Here is a 9,904-nt window from a genome sequence, read left to right on the forward strand (position 1 = left end):
GATGACAGTCCTAAACGTGCATCAAAGTGAATACACGAAAGGCTCACACAAGTGACTCAAAACCCTAGACAATTCTAGCTTTTCTTCGTTATGTTTTGAATGCCTTCTCTAGGTCTTGTGTCCTCCTTAAATACTGAAGCAAAGAGATCAGCTCTGATATCCCAGCTTCAGAAAAACGCGTGATCATTAAAGAGCAAATCTTCCCAAAAAGGAAACTTACCATAATAAGTTTCAGACATTAATTGGGGCATTATTGATCACGATATAAACCTTCCTAAGATGCTTCCACAATCTCAGGAATTAAAACTTGTTCTGATCATCATCCAGAACGCGTAGAGTAGACCAATCACTGATTGGTGTGGATTCCTTAAAACCAGGGAATGCGTGCTTAAATGTAGGCGAGGCATAGAACAAAACTACCAGGCCTTCATGTTGGAACATCATGTTCCACATCAGTGCTGAATATTTGTTTTAGGCAAAATGAAGCCAACAAACAAATATCCAACAAGAACAATTTCAGCAGAGGTTTGGCACTTGAAAAAATGTTGTGAGTCTTTCGTTCAGCATTACCAAAACTCTAAGTCTTCACTCCTTTATATAGAGGTGTGAAAGAGACGTGAAATTGCCAGCACAACAAAAGAGTCATTGTTGAAGCTTGATCTTTCACCAATGATCTTTTGCCTGATTTGGTTGTTGTCCTATGAAAAACCAATTTGAAATCCATTCCCATTGTGAAGGAACATCTTTGCAGGCATAGCTGTTATTCTGGAGCTGTTTTCTTGTCTTGTAGCGTGGACACAAAACAGAGTAGTGGAGAAGGTGGTTGTACAATTCGTACAAAGTACAATGTCAACGTTTTTTGAAGATAAGGTTCCAATGCCTTCAAATCTTCACCAAAATGACCGTTGCAACCATCCACTAGTCTTCTGCAGTGTTTTCGAATCCAATAGACAGCTTTTGAAGTGTTGATCTTTGAATCTTCAGCCTGTGGTGATAATCAGCTTCTGATGAGCTTCAGCTTCTTATGAAGTCGCTTCTGAACTATCCGCTTTTGATGACTATCCGCTTCTGATGACTTTCAGCTTCTGATGACCTTAAGCTTCTGATGACCTTCAGCTTTTGATGACGTCATCATTCTTCAGGCGCACTTTTGTCTTCAGATGCTCTTTCATATTCAGATGCACTTCTTTTTAGATGCTTTCAAGCTTCCTTTTCTTGATTCCTTAGCTCTCTTTTTGTTCTTCAGAACCTTTACATGATGTAAATTTTTAACTATGGTCCTGTACACTTGAACAAAAATTAGCTAGTCCAATTTAAAATTTTTAATACCTTGTTATCATCAAAACTCTTTAAGGTTCATTGTTAAACACATTTTGTTCCAACACCTTCTACAATCTTATCATTCAGAGTGTCTTCTTCATACTTGATAGCTTGAATTTCTTTAACTGATTTGCTCTTTGACTTAAGATTAAAAGACTTTTTTTTTTGAAGGACCATCCTCTGATAGCCCCATCTCACGACTCTTTAGAGAGCTGGCCAGAGTTGCCAGACATACACTATTCAAGTCTTTAGCTTCTTTAATCGCGGTCACCTTGGGTCTCAATCTAAGAAGAAGACTTCTCAAATTGTTCTTTACATGATCTCTTGCAGTGTTGCTCTTCATTAAGACTTGTACACTAGAGACAGATGTTTGAAACCTTGAGAACATAGTTTCAATATCTTCACTATTCTCCATTTTGAATAGTTTATTTTGTTTGACTTGAAGATTTACCTTGGCTTCCTTCACTTGTTGATTTCCCTCATGTGTGGAACAGAGGGAATCAAATATACTCTTAGCTGCAGATTTTCAACAATCTTAGTATACATAGGAAAAGGAAGAGTATTCACCATTATACTTCCACCTTTATGATGTTTCTTGTCAAGCTTTTTTTGCCCCTCTATCAAACTCTTTATGTTTCGAGTTGCACCATCTATATTGGTTGGAATATTGATGCCACTTCAATAATATAGTTCTTAATCAAGATCTATGACATGACCATATAGCTTGTTTTTCGACCAAGAAAATTGCTCGACATCTCCTTTGAAGATGGGACATGTAGATAGGTAAGAGTATGATTTGGAATTTGATTAAAAGGCAATGTTAGTAGTGTTGTTGTATTCAAGAGGAGGAGGAGGAATAAATGCCAATTTTTGTTTTTCTCGTGATATTTTAGCTATTACATGGTTGTGTGTTAAATCAAACATGCCAAGTCCTCTGGAACCGACTGAAAGTGATAAAAACAAAAAAATATTGGGTTGATTTATGTTTGCTTTTTCAGAAAACATTTTCTAAGTTAAAAACAAATCAGAGAATGCAAAAAAAAATCATAGAAGAGAGAAGAAAGCGACACAGATATTTATCCCTTGTCCATTCCTACATGAATTTTATTTAATCTAGTCTCCATATTTGATCTATACTTTTTAATCACTTTTAGTCTCTATTTTAAAAAAGTGTGGGTGTTATTATAGTACCTACCAAAATTGGTCAATTGGATCCTCAATTTCAAATTTCACAGCTTTGGTCTTTAATTTTCCCCCATTGCACAATAAACCATGATTTATTTCAATTTATCTCAGATATTTATCGTTCATTTATCGTGATAGTGCAATTTTTTCAACTTTTTGTACGGTATATATACTCAATAAGAGACTAATTGTTAGTAAGAAAGTTTTAAGGTTTACCCCCAAGAAGGTTGGTCGGGGGGGGGGGGGGGGGGGGTTGATGTAGTAGTTCTGCATCAAACAAGATAAGTATTTGTGTATCGTCTCCACAGGGAATAGTGCGTTATCAAGGACATTTCAACATCAATTATCATTCCAAGTATTAAGAGTACTTGTTTGTTTGAATTGTAACTAGCTAAGCTAAATATTGCAAAAAATAAAAGATGAGATTAATAAGGATTGAAACTTGTCAGGAGTAGAGTTCCTTAACCAAGCGTCACACATAACCTAATGATCCATACGAATTCTAGCTTTATAACCAAAATTATCACAATCAATTCTACACTATCCTTCGTGTCCAAAGCGATATAATTAACTCTAAGGTATCGTTTAAACATTCGTGTCAAATCCCTTAAACGATAACAAAGTCGATCGGATAACTTAATCGACCGTGTCCAGCCTGATTAAGTATCCGAAAGCATTAAACTCTTGATTATGGTGATTATCAAAGATTAACAAACTTGTCAAGAATGATATAACCTAAGATAGATTGCTACTCTAGCTCTAGATTCAAGAGTCCGTGTCCAAAGCATCTTGAATCTCATTGAAAGCATTAAGAACAAGAACAACAACAATATTGAATATAAATTGCTAGAACCATATATTGCAAGATCAAAAGATTACATGTTTAGCAAGGATCAAGTACCTCTCATCCCAACAAAGGGTATTTAGCTACACATCATCATGGAAGCCTTGCAAAGATGGATTGAAAAGGAAAGATTCATTACCCTTGTGATGTCTCAACAAAGGAATAAGAATCCAACTTCCAAAATCACTCTCACTCTATATGATCTACCCTATTTTCTCTATAAGATATTACAAGTGAAAACTAAGAGAAAAACTATGAAAAACTAACTAACTAAGTTCTGGTTATGAACTACTAATATATATAATATATCAAGCCCAAAATATCTAAAAATATCTTTAAGGATTAGCAAGTGGGCCACTTGATTGAGGCTAAACCGTCCTTACTCGCAACGGCGAGTAAATGCACTCGCAATTGCGAGTTCACTCGCATCCTACTCGCAATTGCGAGCTTTGGTTGCGAGCAAGCACAGATTCCAGGTTCAGCTTCTGCCATTTTGCACTTTTTCATGATTTTCCTTCTTTGATCAGTGTCTTGGGGTGAATTCCTGCATAAAAGGATAGAGTAAGATATATAAAGCGTAATAAGGCATTTGACGCTAATTTCTCGGCTTTTCCTGCAATAACTTGCAAAACAAGTAACAAAAAGTGCTTAAAATATAACATGAAATTAACACTTTTTAGCACTTATCAGGGGTGCTACTGGGTTAAGGTTTGTTTCTGGGGTGAAAGAGACCTTGATGGTCAACCTTGTGTAACACCTCAAAAATTACATGTAACGATTTAACAAAGTTAATTAGAAGTGTTCCTAATTTTATGATTATAATGATGTTATGATGCTAAAATATTATGTTAGCTATGAAGAAATAGATTTATGATGATTAATGACGTGCTAGGAGGATTATTATGATGAAGGGGAAATAAATAAAATAATATAGAGGCAAGAGGTGTAGAATATAAGTTTTAATTAAGTGGGGGAGGGAGAAGTAAAAAAAAATAGAAAACAGAATGGAAAGAATGAAAGTATGAGGTTAGCCCAAATATAAATAGAGAATTAACAATCAGAGTTGTCACTTTTGCTGAAACGTAGAAACAAGAGAAGAATAGAGAAAAGGAGGAGAAAACCCTAGTTCCGGAGAAGAGAGCCGAAAAGCTGTGACTTCGGAGATTCAAGGTAAGGGGGAGATTCTTTTCACTTTAGGGTATCTTAATCTATGATAGGTGGGTTGTCCTAAATTTAATATGTTGTTGTTGTTAAGATGAGAACTTTGATGAGAGAATGATTATGAACGAAATAAAATATGAAGTGAAAGATGAGAATTGAGGGAAACAATTTTAGGTCTTTCAATTGAATTTTCCTAATCTTGAAAAGAGTTGATAATCCGCTAAGTTAACGAAGAATTAGGTTTTCAAAGATAGGGAAATCATAGGGTGAGGATGAGGGTAGAGTTTGGCGAATTTAGGGTCGAAAACGAGGTTTCGGAGAGGTTCCCTAAGGCGAAATCGTAGAAAATCTACGATTTCTGTAACTTGACACCTGTGCATGGTCATGCCACTTAGGGGCACGGTCCGTGTGCACATCTCGACATTATATGGTGTTTTGGGTGCTTTGGAAGGGGCACGGTCGTGCCTCGAGTCAGCACGGTCGTGCTCCCTGTCTAGGATTAGAAAACCACTTTTTTGACCATTTTCTACTCCGAATCAAGCTTAGGAGTCTTCATGAAAGTTGTAGATATGGATGTTATCTTTCTGATGGCTTTGGTTTCACTTCAATCCAACGTCCACAATGTGAATTTTGATGAAAATACCATGCATGGATCAGCACAGTCGTGCATCCCTCCCAGCCCTAAGAAAATAAACGTTTACACCAGTTTCTGTTTGGATTTGGACCTAGGTGTATTCATGAAAATTGTAGATGTGGGTGTTATCTTCCATTACCCATTGGTTTGAGTAAATTAGTCCTTCTAGAACTTGAGTTATGATTCAAACACCACATCTGGGTTATGCTGCATTTTTTAGGAGATTTCAGCACAACCCTTTTTATGGACTCTAAACCAACTATGAAAGCGATAGTGAGTTTAATCAAGTCGTTGGCGTGTTAAGTAATAGTAAGGTTCTTTAATAGATATGTCTAATGAAGAAGTGTTCTTAGGCATAAATAGAAGTGATAACCTCAAGGTATTTGTGAGTCTAAAACATGAACCGGTGATAGTGGCTTAAGTCAATAAAAGATAGTAACAATGAAACCAAATATGAAGATAGGATCTTAAACTTAGTGATAGGATCTTAAACTTAGTGATAGGATCTTAAATTAAGATAGATGATAGGTATTGTGCGAGGGCGAATTTAGAGAACTGATTCCGATGCTGGGATCGTTAGGATGAAATGTAAACGAAGATAGGAAGTTGTGTATGAAGTAAATGAACGACTTGAGGGGTAGTAAGAGCAGTGAGTTGGGATATGAATTTAATAGAAGAGAGTAAGATGAATGCAAAGAAATTGATGGGATAAAACCGCAAGTGCACGGTTCTACCGAAGTAGTAAAAATAGAGTATCGTTCCGACAGGGAGTTGTTTAATTTAACTAACTTTTAGAAGATGATTAGAAGAAAGTTCAGTTGAGAAGGTTTGATTTTTAACGGAAGAAAATAATAATAAAAAGAGTCTTGGGATTATTGGTTCATCATAATAACAAATCCTTCACAAAAAACCCTAAACCTTAAACTTTATATTTGACCCACTTTTTAAAGACAACTTTCTCTTTAGTGTATCAAAGCTTCTCTCGAAGTCAGTGAGTGTGTTCCTCTAACAACCACGCCTATTCTCATGGTTGATTGCTATTAGAATCCTTGAAGAACGAAACTTTATGTGTCTCAAGGTTTGCTAGACTATTCTCATGTTTCGCAACCCTTGTCTAATTTCACTTGTTCCAATATCAAAGCTTCGCGTTCTCTTTATGAATTGATATTCGAGATGATGAATTAACAATTACTAAACCCTCTGCGTTCGCTTCTTAGTTTGGTGATTGTTAATTCATTATAAAAACGGTGAAATTAGATTAGAAAGTATATTTATATAAAATTAGGGTTTATGGTTTGGTTTGATTAGGATTACGTCATTAGACTTATCCAACAATCCCAAGACAAGAAGAGTCTACTCACTCATGTTCATCGTAGACATGGAGAAGAAGAAGAAAAGCATAAAGTAAATAACAAAGAAATAAAGAAAGAACTTTTATTAAGAAAGACAATTGTCACTTATTGAATTCCCAGAACAAAAGATGAATTTTTGTGATAGCTAGCTATTCTATTTATAGTCTTATGTCGACTTAAAACCTAAGCTACTAATCACTAGAATGTTCCACAAGAAACCATGGGCTTTTAGGTCAAAATGGGCAGCTTGTCCATGAAGCAAAAGCAGCAAAAGTGGGTCTGGGAGGTGGCACGGCCGTGTGGTTGGTGGCACGGGCCGTGCTAAGCTTCTGACTTGGGGAAATCATAGTTTTGTCTTCAATCTTCGTATTTTCAACCCAAATCAGCTCCAAATCTTCTTTCTTTTGCTTCAAGACTCAATCTATCAAATATTCGTTCCTGAAATATGATAATATGCAATTGAAGTAAAATAGTTCTAAAATGAAATAATATTTAAATAAAGTAAACTTAAATCTAAATAAAACGGAATCAAATATTATATTAAAATAACTAATTATTGACTCATCAAACTCCCCCACACTTGAATCTTTGCTTGTCCTCAAGCAAAAAGTATAAACATAGCAGCATAAACAAGATTAGTATATGACAATTCAAATTAAAACTTATGTCTCCTCTTAAGGCTTTATTTCAAGTGTACACTAATCACAACTTCAAGTATTCCTTGTGAACCTATTCAACCCAACAACAAGTCTCAAGTGAGTGTGTGTGTGTGTGTGTAGTCCAACCCTTTTCTTGCTCCTGTAAAAGACAGATATTATGAAGAACAGGTTTTAATCTTAGCACTAAACCAACCGAGAAAAGTTCTTTCTTCATTTCGTATAAGAGAGATGGGAATATTTATTTCTATGGTATATTTATGTTTAATATTAGGGGAATCGGGCAGACGCTAGTAAAAAGCAATTATTTGCTTTGGGTAATATTTTAGATGCCATTTTCTAGAAGGATTACGGAAGCTGTTTTTGTTTGTTTAAGGAAGACACCACCTTCACGTGGGAAGTCAGTGAGGGAGTATCCTTTCCCCCCAGAGTCATTGATGTCCATTTTATAATTATATTTGCTTCCGCCCTTCTTTTAAAATTGATTTATTATTTCCCACACTAACTTATACAACTTTTACTCTGAAAACTTTAAAGGGTTAATTTACCACTAAAATTAGAACGTGCTCCTTAAAATACATATTCATACACTTACTCACAGGCTGCAACTATGTGCTTTTCTCATTGGAGAATTTTCACAATAAAACAAGATGTGGGTATAGCAAGAACACTTAAAACACAAGAAATCACTTTCATGTACAAGAAACAACCATTTTAAAGAAGACAACAAAAATTTATGTCATAATTTTCAATAAAAACAAGCCGCTTAATCATGCCTTTCGCAACAAAACATAACAAAAGAATTAAAGTTCAAGGGAGTTTGGAAACACTACGACTCAAGACACTTTATTAGGCCCCCTCCCCAAACTTGGGAGAAGCAGTGTCCTTAATGATTCAAGACTAGAAAGATAAAAGAGAAGAAGAAGGAGAAGGAGTAGAAGTAGGAGGAGAAAGAGAGAAGAGATAAGGGAAGAGAGGAAGAGGAAAGCTCACATTTTCATGGAGGTCCATAAGGTGGATCTTGGAGGTGGAAGTGCTCCATCATGTTCCGAAGCATTTGATTGTTTTCTTTGGTCATGCGGTTTCCCCTTAGGACATCATTTCTTTGCCTGGAGAGTTCAACACCTTGCCTTTGTTGCTCGGTGCTTATCCTTTGGACCTCAGTTTGCATCCATGCCCATCTTTCATTTGCAAAGTTTCCTCTGGTGTCATGGTCATGGTGCTCCTCATCATGGTGCAAGTTAGCACCTTTCTCCTCACCTAGATTTTGCTCTTCATGTACCTGGTCATCATCAACATACAGTAAATTTTATTCCACCTCGGTGTTAGTCCGAGATGGGTTAGGAAGTAGAAATAAAATAGGCACATTGAGTTTGAGTGCATATTGCAGAGGTGGATGAGGCCTGATGAAGTTCATAGAAATGAGGGTCTCTATGTTAAGCCTATCGTTGCCCTCAATCCTGTTTATCCCTTGGTCCTCACCCACTCCCAATTGCCTAGCTATATAGGTGATGGTACCACCCACTATTGTCTCTCCCTTACCATCAACCCTATTACCTACATGGGCAAGATAATCAAATAATAGCAAGTGTTCATAGGGTGGTTATGAAGTATAGCCCACAGCATGATAAGCTCATCTGTCCTAGTGTTTCCCAACTCAGTCCTACCCCAGATGGTGCAAGTCATAACCCTTTGAAGGTACCTAAGCACAGGGTTGTGAAAGTTACTAGCTTTGTTGGAACGTGAGTTAAATTGTCTTAAACCAGTGATATGTTCCCAAAAGGCAGCGGGTTGATAGTCAACCGACTTTAGATCATGATTCCAAGAGTCATGGATGAACCCTGCATTTGCGAAGCCCATATCATCACAAAAGTGTTGAAGAGACATCTCATAATCAATGTTCATAAGCCGGAAAAAGACTATATGGTTTATGAAAACAATTGAACTTAGAAATTCATAAGTGAAGTTTTCAAACCCCCTCATAGGTCTCAACAAATCAATCCATCCTAGGTGTCCTAGCAACTTATACACATTATCTCTAATGCCTAGCACATTCAAACTATAAGAATTCGGGTATCTACAAGCATGTAAAGGTTTAGAGATGAGAACTTTATACATATCCATTTGCTTGTTATCTTTGAATTGTATTCCATGATTCTTTGCCGGTGCTTGCCTCTTTGCTTGAGGTCCTCCTGAAGAGCTTGTTATCTCCTTACCACTTCTCTTAGAAGCCATTACCTTGACCTTGTTTTGACTTTGTGTGGTTTTGGTAAAGGTTAGGGTTTGGGAAGATTTTTGGTGGAAAAGGTTGGTTTAGTTATGGGGTTAAGGTTAAAGTAAGGTTTATGAGTTTAGTTGTGGAGATTGGTGAAGAATTTGTGGTTTTTGGATTAGGTTAATAAGGTTACGAATTTGGTGATTTTTGGTTTGGGTGGATGAAAGTTGTTTTTGATTGAAGGGTTATTGTTTGAATGAAGTTTGGAATTGATTGGGTGAAGAAATTTTGTGATTTGGTGAAGATTTGAGGGAGATATGAAGGTTTGAAGTTTTTTGGTTATGGAGGTTTTAGAGAGAAGTTTGAATGAGGAGAGATGTTTGTGTTGGTGAATGAGGGAAGAAGAAGAAATTTTTTATGTGTATACTTACTTGGGAGTCGCGCACGGCCGTGCCAGTTGGGGGCGCGGGCCGTGCCAAGCTTCTAGAGTTTTGGGTGGTTTAGGCATGGTCAGTCAGGCACGGCTGTACCAGTGGG

The sequence above is a fragment of the Medicago sativa genome, chromosome 3 (genome assembly GCF_051527215.1).
Source record: "Medicago sativa cultivar Bolivia chromosome 3, Bolivia_mono, whole genome shotgun sequence".
In the NCBI taxonomy this organism is placed as follows: domain Eukaryota; kingdom Viridiplantae; phylum Streptophyta; class Magnoliopsida; order Fabales; family Fabaceae; genus Medicago; species Medicago sativa.